Here is a 21,792-nt window from a genome sequence, read left to right on the forward strand (position 1 = left end):
CATATGCAAACATATGGAGAATGGACAACATGATCCTAAATGAACAGTGGGTCATCGAAGAAATTAAAAGAGAAATCAAAAGATTTCTAGAAACAAATGAAAATGATAACACAACCTATCAAAACCTGTGGGACACAGCAAAAGCAGTGCTAAGAGGAAAGTTTAGAGCAATTGGTGCCTACATCAAGAAGCTGGAAAGGAACCAAACAAATGAACTCTCCATGCACCTCAAGGATTTAGAAAAACAGCAGCAAATCAAGCTCAAATCCAGAAGGAGGAAAGAAATACTAAAGATCAGAGAAGAAATAAACAGAATTGAAACCCCCCTCCCAAAAAAAAAAAATACAAAAGATCAACAAGACCAGGAGCTGGTTCTTTGAAAAAATAAACAAAATTGACACACCATTGGCCCAACTAACCAAAAAAAGGAGAGAGAAGACCCAAATCTGTAAAATCAAAGATAGAAATGGAAATGTAACAACAGACACAACAGAAATAAAAAAAAAATCATCAGAAACCACTACAAAGAGATATATGCTAACAAATTGGGGAACCTGGAAGAAATGAATAGATTTCTGGACACATACAACCTTCCTAAACTGAGCCATGAAGATATAGAAAATCTAAACAGACCCATAACCATGGAAGAAATTGAATCAGTAATAAACGCACTACCAAAAAAGAAGAGCCCAGGACCAGATGGCTTCACCGCCGAATTTTACCAGACATTTAGAGAACTAACCCCTGTTCTTCTCAAATTATTCAAAACGATTGGAAGGGAGGGAATCCTCCCAAATTCTTTCTACGAAGCCAATATCACCTTAATTCCTAAGCCCAGAAAAGACACAACAGAGAAAGAAAACTACAGACCTATCTCCCTGATGAACATAGATGCAAAAATACTCAACAAAATTCTGGCAAACCGAATCCAACTGCACATCAGAAAGATCATTTACCCGGACCAAGTGGGATTTATCCCTGGTATGCAGGGATGGTTCAATATTCGAAAGTCAATCAATGTAAAACATCACATTAATAAATTGAGAAACAAAAATCATAAGGTTATCTCAATAGATGCAGAGAAAACATTTGACAAAATACAACACCCTTTGATGAAAACCATAAGCAAATTGGGGTTAGAAGGAGCTTCCTCAACACAATTAAGGCAGTCTATGATAAACCAATGGCCAGCATCATATTGAATGGGGAAAAGTTGGAGGCATTTCCATTGAAAACTGGCACCAGACAGGGATGCCCACTCTCACCATTGCTATTCAATATAGTCCTAGAAGTGTTAGCCAGGGCCATCAGGCAAGAAAAAGAAATTAAAGGGATACAAATGGGAAAGGAGGAAGTTAAACTATCCCTGTTTGCAGATGACATGATACTATATATAGGGGACCTAATAAACTCCTATAAGAGACTACTGGAACTCATAGAGGAGTTTGGTAAAATAGCAGGATACAAAGTCAACGCTCAGAAATCAACAGCCTTTGTATACACAGATAATGCCAAGGCCGAGGAAGAACTTCTAAGATCAATTCCATTCACAATAGCCACAAAAACAATAAAGTACCTTGGAATAAATTTAACCAAGGCGGTCAAAGACCTCTATGATGAAAATTACAAAACACTAAAGAAAGAAATAGAAGACGACACAAAAAAATGGAAAAACCTGCCATGCTCATGGATTGGAAGAATCAATATCATCAAAATGTCCATTCTCCCAAAAGCAATTTACAAGTTTAATGCAATACCCATCAAAATACCAAAGTCATTCTTCAAAGACCTAGAAAAAATGATGCTGAAATTCATATGGAGAAACAGGAGACCGAGAATAGCTAAAGCAATCCTTTACAATAAAAACAAGGCCGGAGGCATCACAATTGCAGACTTCAAGACATACTACAGGGCAGTTATAATCAAAACAGCCTGGTACTAGGCCAGCCCTCTGCTGTGGCCAGGGAGTGCAGTGGAGGATGGCCCAGGTGCTTGGGCCCTGCACCCCATGGGAGACCAGGAGAAGCACCTGGCTCTTGGCTCCTGCCATCGGATCAGCGTGGTGCACCAGCCGCAGCGCGCCGGCCGCGGCGGCCATTGGAGGGTGAACCAACGGCAAAAGGAAGACCTCTCTGTCTCTCTCTCTCTCACTGTCCACTCTGCCTGTCAAAAAAAAAAACACACAGCCTGGTACTGGTACAAAAACAGATGGATAGACCAATGGAACAGAATGGAAACACCGGAGATCAATCCAAACAAAACCAACCCCTGGAACAAGAACAGCCTCTTCAACAAATGGTGCTGGGAAAACTGGATGTCCACATGTCAAAGTATGAAGCAAGACCCCTACCTTACACCTTATACAAAAATCCACTCAACATGGATCAAAGAACTAGACATGCGCCACGACACCATGAAACTAATTGAGAGCATAGGGGAAACCCTTCAAGATATTGGAACAGGAGAAGAATTCCTGGAGAAGACCCCAGAGGCACGGGTAATCAAAGATAAAATAAACAAATGGGATTACCTAAAATTGAAGAGTTTCTTTATAGCAAAGGAAACAGTCAGGAAAATGAAGAGGCAACCAACAAAATGGGAGACGTTATTCACAAACTACACAACAGATAAAGGATTAACAACTAGAATCTATAAAATGATCAAAAAACACCACAGAATCAAAACAAACAACCCAATAGAAAAATGGGCCAAGGACCTTAACGGACATTTTTCAAAAGAGGAAATCCAAATGGCCAACAGACACATGAAAAAATGCTCAGGATCCCTAGCCATCAGGGAAATGCAGATCAAAACCACAATGAGGTTTCACCTCACTCCAGTTAGAATGGCTTACATACAGAAATCAACCAACAACAGATGCTGGCAAGGATGTGGGGAAAAAGGGACACTAACCCACTGTTGGTGGGAATGCAAACTGGTCAAGCCACTATCTATTGAAGACAGTTTGGAGAGTCCTCAGAAACCTGAATATAGCACTACCACAGGACCCAGCCATCCCACTCCTTGGAATATACCCAAATGGAATTAAAGGGGAGAAAAAAAGAGCCATTTGCACCTCAATATTTATTGCAGCTCAATTCACAATAGCTAAGACATGGAATCAACCTAAATGTCCATCAACGGATGACTGGATAAAGAAACTATGGGATATATACTCTATGGAACACTATACAGCAGTAAAAAAAAAAAAAAAGAAAAAGAAAAAAAAAAGAAAAGAAATCCGGGCATTTACAACAAAATGGAAGAAGCTGGAAAACATCATGCTGAGTGAAATAAGCCAGTCCAAAAGGGACAAATATCATATGTTCTCCCTGATCAATGGCAACTAAACGAGCATCTAAAATGATACCCATTGAAGTGAAATGGACACTATGAGAGACAATGACATGATCAGCCCTTGTCTAGACTGTTGAGGAACAACTTACTATTTTATTCCTTTTAGTATTTTTGTTGTTGTTGTTGTTGTTGTTGTTGCTCTGTTTGTTCTACATAAGACCACTAGTTGAACTCTGTAATCAATGCACAATCATTCTTAGGTGTTTAAAATTAACAGAAAAGTGATCTCTGTTAAACATAGGAGTGGGAATAAGAGAGGGAGGAGATATATAGGATGGCACATTCTCACTCAGACTTACCTCCAATGGTGGAACTAGAAATGTGCCAGGGGATTTCAGCTCAGTCTTACCAAGGAGGCAGGTACCAATGCCAGCACACTTGGTAAAGTGATAAGTATAAATACACAACTGATCAAAAAGATAGGGTAAGTGTCGAAGAGATTTCACAAACAAGACCAGTGTCAGCAAACGATGAAGGATAGAATTAAAAGGGAGAGAATGATCCTGCGGGGGAAGCAGGACACACAGCAGACTCATAGAATGGCAAATGCCCAAAACAGCACTCCGTCCTCAGAATCAACCCTTGGGACATTCAGATCTGGCTAAAAGGTTCATGAGAGTCTCACAGGCATGGGAAGCCATGACACGGTGGCAAAAAACGATCTAAATGAAAGATCCTGGTGAACAAGACCCCAGAAGAAGGAACAGGCCATCAAGGAGGGAGGCGCCTTTCTCTGAAGGGAGGAAGGCCTTGACTAAACAAATTCAGAGTTGGTGAACTCAAGGGGCTTCCATAGCCTAGACAGCTCATAGCAAGAGCCTCGGGTGATTGCTGATGTCATAAATAAGAGTGCCAATTGTTAAATCAACAACGGGAGTCACTGGGTACATGCTCCCCATGTAGGATCTCTGTCCTTAATGTGTTTAACTATGAAACTTAAAAACAACACTACTAGTCGAACAATACCCTATACCTTGTGTGGTTGTGTGAGGGCAGCCTGTTGAAATCCTTGCTTACTGTATACTAAGTTGATCTTCTGTATATGAAGGTAATTGAAAATGAAACTCGATGAAGGGCGGGATGGGAGGGGGAGTGGGAGAGGGGAGGGCCGTGGGAGGGAGGGAGGTTGGGGGTGGGGAGCCACAACAATACAAAAGTTGCACTTTGTAAATTCACATTTATTAAATAAAAATAAATAAATTTAAAAAAGTAATGGCCAATCATCAGATGACAGGAGCTTCTTCACCATGGACGTGATGTGTTTTTACCATCATAGCAATCACGTTGGCGGTCCCACGTACCCAAACCAGTGAACAGTTCATCATTTCTGTAAGTGTAAAGGCAGTGTGATCACTGAAATATATCACCTCCCTGTGAATGAGCCCAGGTTCTTTAGGAAATACTTGGAAGCAGGTATGAGACCCTCAGTGGAACAAAAGCTGAGGAAGACACAAAAGAAAATGTAACTGTCCAGCACCCTTCTGTCAAGCAAAGTCAAATTCTTCCAGGAAACGCAGACAAGACTCCGTGGCCACGCCCCCTTGCCCCTCACCTGCTCTCCAGGTCCTTGTGGACCTCACGGAGTCCTCCACTCCACTCATTCACCTCTCCAGCAACCACTTTGTCCACCTCAGTGGCCAATCCTTACGCCATCACTCCACAATACACACACACACACACACACACACACACGTATGCACACCCTGCCTCCCTTCATTGTTTGCTCAGTCTGAGAGCCTTAGGGACAGGTGGAATCTCCGTGGAAGGCAGCAGGGATCCGCGGGCGATGCTAACTTCCCAACCAGAATGCAAGTTCCTTGAAGGCAGGGACTGTCTCCTGCTGCTTTGGTAAGCCCCAGGGGCCCCAGGGGCTCAATAAACCTTTAATGCAATGAATGAATGCCATTAAGGGGGGATTAGAAGGGTCCAGACTCAGTTGACAATCTGATTTTGAAAACTCCCACACCTAGCTTATGTGCAAGCAAACACATAAAGTGTGCATGTGCTATTCCAACACAGAGCATTGAAGAAGGTGGCTTCAGAAAGGAGAATTCTCTAAAATCAGCTGATAGAAGTTATTTTGTAGATTTCAGAGTTGTAGAACTCTTCAAGTTCCCTTTATAACTCAAAATAGTTCACAATTTAAGATTATTCTTCCTATCAGTTAAAATAATGTGTTGAGCTCTCTCTGTACTGTATGGGAACCACCTCGAAAGCTTCACCCAACAGGAACCATCCCCAGGCCTATCCTACTGCCCCATAGAGAAATCTCTCTCTGTCTCTGTCTCTCTCTCTCTGTCTCTGTCTCTGTTTCTCTCTCTCTCTGTTAGCCAGAAAGGTAAATATCAAAGAAATCCTGAAGTATCTCATTTCAGAAAGCAGAACAGTCATATCTATCAGAGCCAAGGCCACTGTGAGGTGTGGTGCAGGAGTTTGGAGACTTTGGACTCAGGCTGCTCATGCAGGATGGTCTTGCCTGGCCAGTGGGCCCAGAATTCAGCGGGTACCACTGCTCTGCCAGGCACACTATGCCACTGGCTGCAAACCACACGCTAGCTTGGCAAGAACAAACCTGGGGCTATGCTGAGGCGTCGCGGGTCAAGCTGCCGCCTGCAATGCTGGCATCCCATATGGGCACCAGTTTGAGTCCACTTCTGATCCAGCTTCCTGCTAACGCACCTGGGAAAGCAGTGGAGGATGGCCCCAGTGCTTGGCCCCTGCACCCACATGGGAGACCCAGAAGAAGCTCCTGACTCCTGACTTTGGATCAGCCCATCTCCAACCATTGCAGCCAACTGGGAAGTGAACCAGTGGATGGAAGACCTCTCTCTCTCTCACTCCTTCTCTCTGTCTGTAACTCAGCTTTTCAAATAAATAAATAAGTCTGAAGAAGAAGATGATGAAGGAGGAGAAGGAGAGGAAGAAGAAGAAACCCAAATGTCTCCTCAGTCGTCTACAAATGTAATAATATCCAACAAGGGGCTGATTGGATGGCACCCAATATCATTTCCTCTGATTAAGGAACTCTCAGGAAAAAAAATAACCATGAGAGCGCTGTCAGCAAAGCAATCGGTGGTGACAATTGGCTGTCAACTCAATCTTCGGAGCTGAGCCTTGTGTATGGAGCCAGGCTGGCTGTTAGGAGTTTTCAAATCAACTCTACAGCAGGAGCCAAAGAGGACAAGGACACAAAGGGGACAGCATCTGCTGCACACAAAGTGGAGCCAGCTTCAAACCCTCTTCTGCCAAGGGGAGCAGCAGGGTGCGGGTCGTAGGCGCTGCTGCCCAGCCGCGTGTGTTCATTTGTTTGTCCCTGTGCAGCAGTACAGAGGTGACATAAGGAATCCTGTAGGGAACCTCCCAAACAGCTGTCAGTCCACGGGACTGGCTCTGACCCATGCTGCTTCTCACCCATCTTCATTCTTCGCCAGGAACGATTCTACCCTTGATGGTCTATGGACAGTTCACGCCCATCTCCTGCACAAGGGCTTCACGACTTCACCCTGGAGGCATGTCAGTCTACCTGGGCTGCGACAGCTGAATAACACAGACCAGGGCGGGGGGAGGGGGGGTAGACAGCTGAAAGGTACTTCTCAAAGATCTGGTATTTGGAAAGTCTGGGGTCAAGACCCTGAGAGATTCAGCATGACCCGAGGGCTTCTTTTATAAGCACTCCCAGTCCCATCATTTAGGGACCTGTCCTCCAGGATCTCATCACTTCCCAGAGTGTCCACCTCTCAATACCATCTCACAATCTTGGATTTCAACATGTGACTTGGGATATGGTGTGGGAACACAAAGATTAGATTCCTCTTAAAAGAGGACAAAACAGCGGGACTGGCGCTGTGGTTAATCCTCCACCTGCAATGCCCGCATCCCATATGGCACCAGTTCTAGTCCCAGCTGCTCCACTTCTGATCCAGCTCAGAGCTGCTATGGCCTGGGAAAGCAGCAGAAGATGGCCCAAGTCCTTGGGTCCTTACACCTGCATGGGAGACCCAGAAGAAGTTCCTGACTTCAGATCAGCTCAGCTCCAGCCATTGTGGCCATTTGGGGAGTGAACCAGTGGATGGAAGACCTCTCTCTCTCTCTCTCTCTCTCTCAAGTCTACATTTCACGTAAGTAAATAAAATCTTAAAAAGAAGACACACCAGAAAAATCCCTGCTATCAGAGTCCAGTTCTTTGAGTACTTGGAATAGAAAGCTCAAAGAGGACATTGAAAAACAAGAAACTTTAAATATGTCTATGAATAATTGTCCCATGAAATAGCATACATTAAACAGAAAATGCATTTATATGCCTTAGTTTGTGCACTGTACCCTAGATGACCCTGAAGGTAGAGTTCCCTTCACGATATTTTGACTTTGAAGGATTTTAATGTCACTCTTAAGAACAAAGCCATAGTGTGCCTAAAATGCAATGTATTGCAGTGAAATGGACATTTCAAGATTTGATGATTGTCTGCAGCCCTGGTCTCCACTGTTGAGGAACAGTGTTTTTTCCTTCATCCTGTTTGTTGAACCCTTTACCTAGTGTAGAGTTAACCTTATGAGTATAAGGTAAACTGAAAATAGATCTTTGTAAAAATTCAGAGTGGGAATAGGAGAGGGAAGAGGAAGAAGGGTGGGAGTGTGGGCAGGAGGGAGGGTAGGGTGGGAAGTATCACTTTGTTCTCAAATCTGTAGACATAAAATACGTAAAATTTGTGTGCCTTAAATAAGTTAAAAAAAAAAGAACAGAATCAGTTGACTACAAAAAAAGAAGTATAAACAGTGATTATGTAAAACATTCCAGTGCATAAGGATCGCTGGGGACTTTGTTACAGTGCAGATTCTGGGGATGGGCATTGTAGATGAGTGGGTTAAGCCAGGGCTTGTGACACAGCATCCCACATCAGAGCACGAGTTCAAGTTCTGGATATTGGATTCCAATCCAACTCCCTGTTAATGCACCTGGGAAGGTGGCAGAAGATGGCCTGAGCGCCTGAGCCCCTGCCTCCCATGTGGGAGGCCAGGATTGAATTCCTGGCTCCTGGCTTCAGCCTGGCCCAGATCTGGCTGGTGGCCATTTGGAGGAATGAACCAGTGTATGGAAGATTTTCTCTCGTTCCCTCTGTGTCTCCCTCTCCCTCATTTTCTCTCTCTCTCTCTCTCTCTCTCTCTGTGTGTGTGTGTGTGTGTGCTCGCACGCTACTCTGCCTTCCAAGTAAATAAACAAATAAATATTTTTTAAAATGCCAATTTTGGGGCCACACGGGAGCACAGCAGGTTCAGCCACTGCCTGCCTGCAACCCCAGCATCAAATACAAGCGCTGCTTTGAGTTCTGGCTGCTCCACTGCTAAATGCATCTGCAAAGGTAAGATGGCACAAATGCTTGGGCCCCTTTCACCTATGTGGGAGACCCGGATGAACTCCTGGCTCCTGGCTTCAGCCTGGCCCAGCCCCAGCCCCAACCATTCCAGCCATTTGGGAAGTGAACCAACGGATGGAAGATCTTTCTCTCTGGGTGTCTCCCTCTCTCTCTAACTCTGCCTTGCAAATAAATAAGTGAATCTTTCAAAAAGCCAATTCCAAGGGATTGGGTCTAGGGATTCTGCATTTCTAACAAACTCTCAGGGTACGCTGATGCTGCTACTCCCCAGACCACCCTTGGAGAACCCAGGATATAGAAGGTCGAGGTGACAGTCCCTGAGATGGCTGGGGAACCGCTAAGATCGTCTGGAACTAGGACGAGGTACCCCTCAGCACCATGGGCCACAATAATCCTTTAGGATCTTTGTACCCCTTCCCTGAAGATCTGCAAACTTCCCAAGAGAGCCCGTTCCGCTGCCTCACCCTTGTCTTAATTTTGTGCGTTCCTTTCTCATCTGCCCTCGCGAAGGCAGCTGTGGCAACTAGAAGCAAGGCTTCTCTTTCTCCTAGCCCAGACCCCAGATAAGCTGTGCTGTTCATGCCCTACAGACATGGATGTCTGAGAAGCAAAAACAGAAGAATGCCAAATACAGCCAACCCAAGAAAGGACAGAGTTTCAATCCTTGCAGCTTTTTCAATTCAGTTTTGGATTAGGGCTATATTGCCTTCTTTTGATTCAATTTTCCATTCATTTCTGACTGACATTTTTATTTGTAGTCAAAATTTTTCTTTAACACCATTGATGTTTAAAAAGCTACAGTGTGGTTCTGCAGCCACTTAAGATATGGAAAGTCACAGAGATACCACTGCCATCCTAATAACAAGAAAAAGACACATCATCAATAAATCATGACTCCTATTGAAAAGTAAGAAAATATTGTCCTTGGTTTTTTAAATATTTATTTATTTGAAAGGCAGGGTGACAAAGAGAAAGAGGAAGATAGAAAGAGAGGCACATCAATCTTCTACCTGCTGGTTCACGCCACAAATGCCCACAATAGCCAGGGCTGGGCCAGACCAAAGCCAGGAGCCAGGGACTCCATCCAGGACGTCCACTTGTGTGGCAGGGACCCAAGCACTTGAGCCCTCCTCTGCTGCCTCCCAGGAGGCATTCACAGGAAGCTGGATCAGAAGCAGAGTAACCAGGACTCAAATCAACACTCCAGTATGGGGTACAAGCATCCCATTAGGAGCTTAACTGTGACACCTTTTTTCCTTAGTTTTAACAAAAATTGCTCAGGAAGGATGTAAAACCTCCCTTCACTAGAGAAAAAAAAAAGTTGAACTTCATCAAAGTTTTAGTTTGTTCTCTCTGAATAACACATTTAAAGGATGTCAAAAAAAAGTTAGAGACTGAGAAAAGGTATTTGCAAAGCTGATATTTCATAAAGGTATTTGTGAAGTTGATATTTAATAAAAGGTTTGCACATAGAATGTATCCTATCATAGTTCTATAATATGGACCTAAGTAATTTTTTAAATAGGTGAATAATTTGGACACTTTGCCAAAGAATGTGCAGATGGCAAAGAAGCACAAGAAAAGATGTTCAACATTATTAACTGTTAGGAAAATAAAAATCAAAACAACTATACACCATCTCAAATTGTTAGCATTACAAAGACTAAGAATAGGAAGCCTGGGGAGTCTGTAATGCAGCTAAAGCTTTTCTATGTTGATGACTGAAATGTAAAACATCAGGAACTTAAAGTCCAAGGATTTTTTTTGGTAATGTTAAACATGTACCTGCTACTCTTTCCATATGATTCAATAACCCCACAGCTAGTGACTTGCCCATAAGAAATGAAAACGTATGTCCACACAAAGGCTACTTGTGTTTATAGCTGCTTTAAATCACAGTAATCACATCTGTAAATATACCAATATTCAAGAATTGGTAAATGTATAAACAAACTGTGGTCCATCACACCATGGAATTCTACTCAGCAACAAAAAGGGACAAACTATTGATACTTCCAACAACATGGATTAATCTGAAACAATCTGGGTTAAGTGAAAGAAGTCCGAAACAAAAGGCTAAATGCTGTTTTACCCCACTGATAGATTCTGGCAGAAGGGCGATGCAGAGACAGTGCCCAGATCGAGGCTTTCAGGGCTGGAGGCAGGGAGGGGTAGCTCACTGGCCAGGAGCACCCTTTCTTGCACGTGTTCTACGTCTCGATCATGGTGGTGGTCACAGGACCATACAGATCGGACAGAACGTATGAGAGTGAATCTCACTGTGGATCAACTGTGCCCCAATAACTCCAACCAAAATAAATAAGTAGACAAAGAATGCTATGATGACAGAATGGTGCCTGGTCACAGACAGTCCATGGATATTCACATGGAAAAAAATTGATTTTGACCCTCTGTTTCATACTGTTCTGATGAGATCAATTCCCGATCATTATAAATTAAAATGTAAAGATAACACAATATAGCTTTCAGAAGAAGACATCAAACAATATCTTTGTGATCTTGGGATAAGGCCAAGATTTCTTAAAAAGAACACAATGGTGCTAACCACAATGGGAAAAAATGGTAATTTACACTATTTCAATTTCTAGTCACAAAAATGTAATAAAAAGATAAGCCATTAAAAAGAGGAGATATTTACAAGATATGTATCCTACCAAGTCCTTAAATCCAGAATATAGTATTTAAAATGTCCACAGCTAAATAAAAAAGAGAGTAAGAAAGACAATCCAATGTTTTTCATATTTGTTAACATATAAAAAGGTTGACACAAAACAAGATAGACAAATGGTCATTTGGCATATGAAAGATGTCTGATCACATTAATGTATAAGAAAATAAATGCAAATTAAAACTGGAATATGTTGCTACTCCATACCCACCAAGAGAGCTTCAATGAAAAAAATCAAACGAGCAAAAAGACAAAATATTTTGTATTTGAAAGGATATGGAGAAATCAGAACGCTGACTCACTCCTGTAGGGAGTTTAAGTTTTTAAATTGATGCATCATTTTGGAAAACTGTTTGATAGTATCTCCTATATATATCCAACAGAAATCTGCATATACAGTCAAAAACATAACAACAAAATTGACCGAAAAAGAAATAGAAAACCTAAATAAACCTGAAACTAAACTAGTAGGTAAAAACTCTTCCCTCAAAGAAAATACAAAATTGTTGTATTGTCAAGTTAAAACATACATTCAAGTAGCAAATAATTCTAATATTTTAAAAACTATACCTGACAAGAAAAAATGCCAGAAAGGAAAATTTTAACCAATCTCACTTATGCTAAAACTTAGCCAATTACATCTAGCTAAGTATAAAAATGATAAGACATCATGACCAAGTTGATTTTATCTCAGCAATGCAAGGTAGCTTAACATTGGAAATAAATCAATGTAAAAAAAAATCACCACTAACAGATAAAAGGATAAAAATCATTTGATCACCTCAGCAGATATGAGTAGAAAAGCATTAACTAAAACTCAACATCCATTTGTGAAACTTTTCGTAAAGTAAAAATAGAAGAGAAACTCTTTGACAGAGTATTATCAAAATATATCTAATAACTATACCCTGATTGATTTAATACAATTTAACTGCTATTGAATAGATTCTCTCCTTTTTGCTTTATTTTGGTATTACATGCTGTGACAAACACATTTATACACATTGGTCAAGTTGTCTAACCTTATCTGTGCCTTGTTTTCCTAATATGCAAGATGGAAATAAGACAGCACCTAACTCACAGGGCTATGGTGAGGATGAAACAAAGTGCTAGATTTAGGTCTCAGAGAGTCTTGGGAAAAAAGCTCTATCGAAAAATCAGAAAAACTTGCTCTGTATTTACCTGGTGGCGTATCTCTCACAGCCCACGGCAGGCTCCAGTCAGAGGCCACTCTGTCAAAGACAAGGACAGTTATTGTCTCAGGTTGTCAGGAAGTAAGGCAACACCGTCTGAAGCCGGCAGGTAGTGATGAGGGTGACCCCTGGCTCCAGACTCCCTGCTACCGGGTGACGCCACCTGCCCATGCCAGCTGCCGTACGTCTAAGGGAGGACTCCTTCCACGCTCCCTCGCCTGCCCGAGAGCTACAGCACCTCAGCTCTGCACTGCAGCCAGGGTGATAACCCCAAATGTGAGTACCACATCTTCTCCCGAAAGCCTCTCCTCAGCTCCCTCTAGTCCTTCCCACGAAGGCCAAACTCCTCCCCATGGTGTGTCCACCCTCCCGCTCCGTCCCCCATGCCCCCCCACTTCCCAGCCCCGCAGCACTCTCCCTCTGTTCCTCCCGCCAGCTCCCCTGCCAACACCGTCCCCTCCCCCTTCCCTACTCGCCACCACCAAGGTCCTCCATGGCCCTTCTCTCCCCTATTAAAGCAGTCACGTCCTCCCTAGCCAGTCCTTGACCATCCTCACTCTCCTATGTACTTCTCAGAAAAACCTGCACTCTTTCTCATAACATCAGACAAAGGCACTTGAAAAATGTCCCAGGCAAATGGAATTAAAAGATATATTTAGGGTCCGGTGCTGTGGCATAGCCGGTAAAGCCACTACCCGCAGAGACAGCATCCCATATGGGCACTGGTTCAAGTTCTGGCTGCTCCACTTCTGATCCATCTCTCTGCTATGGCCTGGGAAAGCAGTAGAAGATGGCCCAAGTCCTTGGGCCCCTGCACCTACTTGGGAGACCTAGAAGAGGCTCCTGGCTCCTGGCTTCAGATTGGCACAGTTCCAGCCATTGCGGCCAACTCGGGAGTGAGCCAGTGGGTGGAAGACCTCTCTCTCTCCCCCTCTCTTTATAACTCTACTTCTCAAATAAATAAATCTTTTTTCAATAAGAGATACATTTATTTTGGTACAAAAATGTCGAAATTCATGCTTGTGTTTTTCATAGCACATTTTCCATGAACTTCTTTGAAGACCCTTCCTACGTACATGACTGACTAGGACCATCCAATTTGTTCACAACCGTATCCCCAACCCCTAGGCCAGCACCAGTCTCACAGAACACACTGGATAAACCTCTATGAGTAAAAGAATTCAGAAAACTATTCTTCAGTCGTTGCCCATCCAGCTCATCTTTTGATTCATCTTGATAATGTAATGAACTTCCTACCTCAATCCCTTATTTCATTGACTTTTATGATTTGCTGATTATAGAAATAATGCTATTGTATATGATAGTATGAAAAATGGTGACATAGCCAGCTATGATATAATGCTGTGTTAAATTTTTTATTTTATACTTATTAAAAGAGATCAGTCAGCCTTATTGAGGCACAGCTTATACGGTATCCATACAAAAGGGAAATATGAAGAAGTGAATTAATTGACCAGGCAGTCCCATTTAAATTGGCACTGGCACCCCCATTCAGGACCACGTTACTGTCCCCACAGTAGTCTGTGCCACCAAGAGCGTTAGTGGTGCAGCATTCCTCAGAGGAGCGTTCAGACACCGTCTTTGCGACTGTCTCCTAAGCTGCTGTCCTCTTTCCACAAACGTTGATGTTGCTGGTTGTCAGGATGACTTTCTCAACCGGTCAGCGAACAGTTAGGGTGTCAGCCATCTCTCAGGCAACCAGAACTGCCCACGCACAAGCATTGCAGCTACTGCACAACTCCACCTGCCCACTGCAACACAAGGTGGTCTTGGCCGCACACACATCCATGGTCTCAGAGAAAAAGAAAGCACGTCTCAAAATCAGTGAAATACGATTGTCCAAAACAAATAAGAATTCCAAAAAAAAAGGGCCTTTAAAGAACTCAAGAAAGTTAGTAAGAGAATGAACACAAATTCATTCTCTCTCTCTCCCTCCCTCCCTCCCTCCTTCCCTATTTCTTTGTCACACACACACACACACACACACACACTCACTCATCTACTCACACACGGCTGGAGACACGGCCACACATGCTGCCTGGGCCGTCAGGTGCGCTGGGCCACGGGTTGACTGGAGGGTGAATCAGCGTCCACTCCGCTAGCCAAGCCCTGGCACCAGGAGCTTCTGCCCTGGAGGAAGAAGCCACTTCAAACTTCCTGCTGGCCAAGGGAGGACAGCACCCTCCCTTAGGAAGCTCTTCTCCCTACTTACTTTTTGGTCTGATTAAAATATTTTCAGGGACCGGCGCTGTGGTGTAAGCAGGTTAGCGCCCTGGCCTGAAGCGCCAGCATCCCATATGGGCGCTGGTTAGAGTCCTGGCTGCTCCACTTCCTGTCCAGCTCTCTGCTATGGCATGAGAAAGCAGTAGAAGATAGCCCAAGTGCTTGGGCCCCTGCACCCATGTGGGAGACCCAGAAGAAGCTCCTGGCTCCTGGCTTTGGATTGGCACAGCTCCAGCCATTGCAGCCAACTGGGGAGTGAACCAGTGGATGGAAGACCTGTCTCTCTCTCTCTCTCTCTCTCTCTCTCTCTCTCTCTCTCTCTGCCTCTCCTCTCTGTGTAACTCTGACTTTCAAGTAAAATAAATAAATCTTTAAAAATATATTTTCAGCACATAGTTCTTTGATAAATGGACATCCCTTAGAAATGAGCTGGCACCTTAGAGCCAGGGAGACTACGGGGCCAGAGGTTTCCTAATTCCCAGTCCAGCATTCTAGGACCTCATGGTTTTTTGTGAATATTCAACCATGGCCAAGGAGATGCGGAAGAAGAGCACACCACTGGAAAAGCCAAGAGGCTTTTGTGTGCCTCAGTTTCCTTATATGCAAATACAGACATAGAGGATTAGAGGATGTATCAGGGAAGGGGCCCAGCAGGAGAGCCATGGCACACTCAAAGGAGAGTGTTAATGGAGGGGACCATTTACAAGGAGTCGACAGCGCCAGGGAAATCACCATGGGGTGCTGATGCAGGTTCTTCACAACCATGGAGACAGCCTCTTGGGACCCAGCACAGCCCGGGTTGGGGAGGACCGGAAGGATGAGCGAACCTTCAGCACAGCTCATCTCCGAGTTGCCACGGAGCTCCAATGCTTTGTGATCCTTTTGGTACAGAATTCACTTTGCAATGGCAAGAGGGGACCCAGTGAGAGCCAAGAAACGGCCTGGGAGGGACTTCCAAAGCCAAGGGCACAGACGACGGGCTGAGCCACAGCCACACTCACCACCGTGGCCCGCGTGGACCTCGTGGCTCCTGAGAAACACACGTGGTCTCCACTTCTCACTCCCACCCTTTTTTAAAAAAAATCTTCCATTCCTTCTCCAGACTGGGCTGGGGGCTCCAAGCATCACCCACCCACCCCCTTCCAGCCTCCGGGGCAGCCAGGCTGCAGGGACACACAGGAGGGGTCAGGGCAGTCAGTCCCAGGACCCAGGTGTGAGATGCTACATTTCAAGAAAGAAGGAACCCTTTCAAAAGTTGAGTCTGAACACATAGTGACTTCTAAGGAAGCTTCTAGAATCCCCCAGGCCTACAGCCCAGCAGTGGTGCTGAGACAGTGGCCCTTGTCTGCTCCTTCCTGTACAGAGAGAAGACGCCACAGCACCTGCACTTCGGCTGCAGCCAATCATTACACTAAAGTCCAGCCAGGCAGCCGGGGCCATTAGAGACCAGTCCCGCTGGGCTAGGAAAGCACCCACAGAGAAAGGCAATCACACTGGCTTAGCACAAAGCCCATTTGGGAAGAAAACACACACACACACACACACACACACACACAAATCAGTGTTCAGAAAAAAACATGTATTTTCTTCTCTCAAATGAATCAAGACATTTCCAAGAGGCTTTAGAAGGAGAATTGGGGCTCTCAAACCTCTAAAAAATATCACAGAATAAGAGGAGGAGGGAGACAGCCAGCCTGCCCTTGTGCAGGGGCAGAGTTGAGAATTAACTGGCCGGCCAGCTTAACCGCTATTCGCAGATGAAATCTCTCTCATGCACAAAAATGCCAGGGGTTTGTGTTGAGAGAATGATCGAGAGCCCTTCCAGCTCTAAGAATCTGTTATTTGAGGCTGGATAAAGGACTTTCCAGTTCAGAGGCCGCAGATTTGTCATTGCAAATGGCAGCCAAGAAGGAAGCCTGGCGCTTATCAACCTGCAGGGCTGCCGTCCGATAAACCGATAAACCACCCGGAGGCTCCAAGGAACCCCGGGGCCTTTCTATCTCAGATGATTCCATACCCATGGGCTGTTCCATGCAGCTCCCGAAGGTCCCAGCCATAAAAGGAATTCTGCTAAGTGGCCGCTCAGTAACACTGCGCAGCACTGCCCCTGACACGGCCCCAGACCCCGCTCTAGATGAAAATATTACACCGCGATGCTTTGTCAAGTGCTGAGCCTAGCAGTCGCCGCTCCTGCGCCAGAGTCCTTAGACAGAAGAACTCCAGATGTTGTTCTCGGATAAGTCACCGGGAACTGAATGCAGAAGAAAGTGACCGAATACAGCAAGCCTTGCAGTGACATTTTACTGCTCTGGAAAACCCACCATCCACACATGCCAGATGCACCCTGCTCAAAGCTATAGCGGAGTCAAACGTCTCTCAAACACACAGCAAACCCAAGTCTGTCGTGGGTAATTCCAAAGGCAGCCATCTGTCTGTTGTAAAACGCAAGGGCTCCTGGATAAATAGTTTATATGCTCCCAGCTCTTTCAATAAATGCCACGTTAACATATTGGAAATGTTCAGAGAGAACTCCATCAGCCTCAAAAAACATTAGTTAATCAACTGCTTACGTAACATCAGGCTGGGTCTGCTTCTAGCAGGTGGCCCACAGCCAGGGCAGACTGAACGCCCCGCCTACGGCCCACGTGGGCCCCTCCCCTTGGTGTTCCTTCCCATTCTTTACATCGGCCCCAAACCCGCACACTCTATCCCTCCTCCTCCTCTTCCTCCCCCTCCTCCTCCTCTTCTCCCAGGAACCAGTTCCTACAGGTTGTGCCCCACCCCAGCATCCTGTCTCCTGTTCTCCATCCCTGGCTCCATGGCTTCAGGCCAAGGCTTGCCCCGGCCGCTGCTGAGCCAGCCTCTGTTCCAATGCTTTCTTCTCACTCCCAGCAGGAGTGAGACCACTGCTCCCCTCCCAGCTCCTCGCTGGACCCCCGTGATGGCTGATGCACTTTGATATGGTTTGTCCACTGGACTACAAGCTCCTCCTAGGCACAAGTCACGATGTGTTCTTGAGACATGGGGAGCCTTAGGGTCCAAAGATCCAATGAGAGCACTGCAGAGGGGGATGGATTTGCACAGGTGTCCAATGGGGGGGGGGGGGTCACAAGCATGGCAGCAAGATAACCGTGAACTTACATTTGCATTTTAGATTTTTCTCAACAGCCAATAACAAAGAGGAGCCTATGGTAGTTTTTATTTACCGGAAATCCTAGCTAGGATGGGGAAATGTCACAACTATTACTCTGCCCTCGGGTGCCAGCTACCCTCACTGTGGCACTGGTCATCCCCAGCAGCTGGCACAGCACCTGCATGTCACCAGCACTCCATGAATGTTTGATGAATGAGTATTTGAACAAACAAAAAATGTGCAATAGAACAAAAAAAATGTTTCATATCCTCATTCATGTACCACTTAGAGAAATAACTGACAGAAGAACATGTTGAAACCACTGTGGATATCTCTTATACATATCAGGTGGAACCAAATAAAATGGCTGTTTGTACAGGGCAGTTTCCTATGGTTCAATATGATACAGGCACACATTTCCACATTACATCTCTGTACAACTCTCATCCATTTGTACTGCAGACTGTAGGGCTACATAACAAGGTGACCACGTGTCTTGATTTGCCTGACACTATTCTGGTTTAGGCCTATTGCCCTGGAATAATAATTTCACTATTATATTCAGAAGAATCACTATAAATATTTCACCAGCCAAAATGTCTCAACTGGGTGACAAATCCCTATGATCTACTACAGTCGTCTAAGACACTCAGAGGCTTCAGGCCATGGCCACAAGAAAGCTTTCTCTCCCGCCGAACATTAAAACTCTCTGTCCTGTGAAGAGAAAGGAGTAGGGGTGATCAGAGTAAAAGCTGGCTGCCCCCAAGGCCCAGACATTCCATGGGGAAGGTCCCTTCCAGGGCGACACGGTCTCCAAGTAACTAATACAGATGCATAATCTCTGATAGTTCTTGAGAAATACTTGGAATCTTAAAAAAAAAAAAAATGGACAATGTGTTATTATGTAAAAACAAGTGTTGATTTCAAAAATTTTTTTTGCACTAAAACAAACACATCTTTTCATTCCGTTTTCCCAGGAACCTTTGGAAGTCCCCTCCCACACAGAGGATCCCATATGTGACTCGCAGCAGGGCTTCCTCTCATTGTCGTCCTTGCCTTTCTGAGTCCCTGGCCGCTGAGAGCTAACGGGCTTGAGGGGTCCACAGAGGAGGCACCTTGGCCTTTAAACAGCCCCAAGCCCAGCACCCAAAGCACACGGTTCTCCTCCCACCTCCGCTTTACTCTTGCCCTTTAACTTATCTCTGGATTCATCCGCGCTGGGTTCTTATGGACCAAGGAGTGAAGCTGGCCAAGATGGCGCTCTCTTTGGAGAAGAACGGAGGGAGAAGAAGCCAGGAGGCTCAAGGCAGCATTCTCACTGGCGTAGCAGAGAGGGAAGGATGCTAATGCATCACACCTCTGCCTCCCCTCCCCACCCCAGCCACGTAACAAAATAAGGCAGGGTGGCAAGACGAAAAAGACCTAAGGGATTCTGGATCCAAAAGCAGGTTGGGGAAACTGGCACACGGACTGTCATTCCCATGTTGGGAACCCCCCATGTTTATCCATCCCTCAGGGAACCCAGCTTTCTGAAGGGAAAATGATGGCTTCGGGCAGTCCCGTCAGGAAGACTGGCTCTGGGAGGAAACAAAACTAATCTCGTTCTGCTTCCTCAAGTTCAAGGCCACAGGTCCCTGTCCCAGCACAAAGCTGCCCCTTTCCTGCTAGTTCCTCCGCCCACTGCATATGATTTACACCTCTCCTGACACTGAGCACAGAGATCCAAACACGATTAGGAGGCAGCCCAGGCTTCCAGTTGCTTAATCCAAAGGTGACCATTTAATTTATTGCCCAAATCAGGGTACTTTTTTTTAAAAAAGATTTATTTATTTATTTATTTATTTGAAAGGCAGAGTTACAGAGAGGGAAGGAGAGAGAGAGAGATCTCCCATCCAGTGGTTCACTCCCCAAATGGCCAAAACAGGGTGGCAGGGGCCCAAGTACTAGGGCTGCCTTTTGCTGTTTTCCCAGGTGCATTAGCAGGGAGCTGGATTGGAAGTGGAGCAGCTGGGACTCGAACCAGCACCCCTGTGGATGCTGACATCTCAGGTGGCAGCTTAACCCACTCCACCCCAGTGCCATCCCGAATCAGGTTACTTTTGAGAAGGAAAGGGGGTGCTAACCAGCCAGAGTGCTGGCATAACAGGTGTAGGTTAAGGCCACACCAGGAAAACTGGGACTATCCCAGAAAGTTGGATATTTGAGTATGAGCATCCTAGGAATTATCCCAAGAGTCGGGGAAAAATACACAAACAATAACCACAGCTGTTCACCATATACCAAAATAACACGAAGCAACTGTCATAAACGAGTTTATTCAGAGTCTAAAGAATAGAAAGGGACATCCTGTGGAGAAATCAAGAAGAGGTTCCTGGAGAAGGGGGAGGTTCAGTCGGTCTCCAAATGATGCTGCTGCAGGTAGAAGTGAAAGGTCATCCAGGCCAGCCTGGATGGAAGGAATTGTGTGAGCAGAGACCAAAGACCAAAGAAGAAGAGCGTGGGGTGTGCCAGGGGAGTGGAGGTAATGGATCCGATCTGAAAGGTATCCAATGGGAAGACAGGGCACCAGTCTGGGGCAGGACCTCGGAACCACACTGAGAAGTTCACACTTGACCCAACAGGCAACAGGGAGTCACGAAGGGTTTTTGAGAAGGTCGGTGATAGGACCGTCAGGATAAAGAGTAAAATCCAGAGACTCAGGTCGTTTACAGAAGGAAGGGCCTTCCACAGTCAGGATGCTTGGAAGTGCCAATCCATACCGCCCAGCCTGAAACCACGAAGCCCACAGACGGAGAGAAGACCGCCGTCTCAGCTGCCAAGGCCACCTGCTTGGCAAAGGCACCTTTATTCTCTCCTGTGCGGGGGTCCACAGGCCGGCACAGGTGGAACGGCGCCTGTCAGTGTTTCATCAGAAATATTCTCAAAGTCCCAGTGCCAGAACACTGCTGTCACCCACGGAATGCAAGAGTTCAAGTATTCAGGAGGGTCCAAGCCCGAGCAGATGAAAGCAAACAGCCTGGGGGCAGAGGCGGCAGCTTACCAAGAAGGGAAGGGTGGGATATGTCTTCCCCGCAGGTGGAAAACTGCATTTTGAAAGCACAGCTCATTGCAATGCAAGCCTCTCCACCACACACAAAGAAGCCGGAAGCAATCCCACGTTTACTAAGAATAATTATATTGTTTCTGAAAGGTCTATGTACAGATACTTATCAGATTACATAGAGAATGGGGGGGTGGATTAATAGACTGGGGCTCCACTGTCTTCAGTTTGATCCCAGACATCTGACTGCAAAAGGGCACACGCCCCTGGAAGATGAAGTCATTCTAGAGCAACTATTCATCCCAGAGATTCCGGAAAAGGTGGCCAACACTGACAAAGTAATCTCATTTCCAAAAGAGAAGGGCTGCACAGGAAGCCAGCACCCTGCTCCCTCAACACAAAGCCGGGGATATTTGTAAACAGAAACCAAGGCGCCCCTTCTACACAGGCTGGGTGTGCCCTGCTCTGCAGAATGTAACCTCTGGTCCGCTGAGGCCAGGAATGCATGAGCGAAAGGTCTGATCTAGAGAAATCCCTCTCAGACACACTTAGCACATCAAGGTGCAAATCCACAAAGGACATCCAAGAATTAATATCCAAGGAAAACAAACAGGTCAACCTCAGGAGGCTGCTGCTGGTCAGCAACACAATCATTTAAGCTTTCAAAGACATCGCCGCAATTAGGTGGAACCCATTAAATCTGCTTCATGCAGGTTCATGCGCACACACACACACACACACACACACACTCTCCACCTTTTAAA

At 45.4% G+C, this 21,792-nt stretch overlaps 1 protein-coding gene across 3 annotated transcripts in view; it reads right to left on the bottom strand.

Annotated features, from left to right (window-relative positions):
• Nucleotides 1–21,792, bottom strand: part of NCALD (neurocalcin delta) — a 432,942-nt gene that overhangs the window by 275,924 nt on the left and 135,226 nt on the right. For all 3 annotated transcript variants that reach the window (XM_008255798.4, XM_070075374.1, XM_051843966.2), the window contains exon 2: nt 12,601–12,650. The gene's annotated coding sequence lies outside the window, so the exon portion shown is untranslated. The remainder of the gene's footprint in view (nt 1–12,600; nt 12,651–21,792) is intronic.

Source organism: Oryctolagus cuniculus, chromosome 6 (genome assembly GCF_964237555.1).
Source record: "Oryctolagus cuniculus chromosome 6, mOryCun1.1, whole genome shotgun sequence".
In the NCBI taxonomy this organism is placed as follows: domain Eukaryota; kingdom Metazoa; phylum Chordata; class Mammalia; order Lagomorpha; family Leporidae; genus Oryctolagus; species Oryctolagus cuniculus.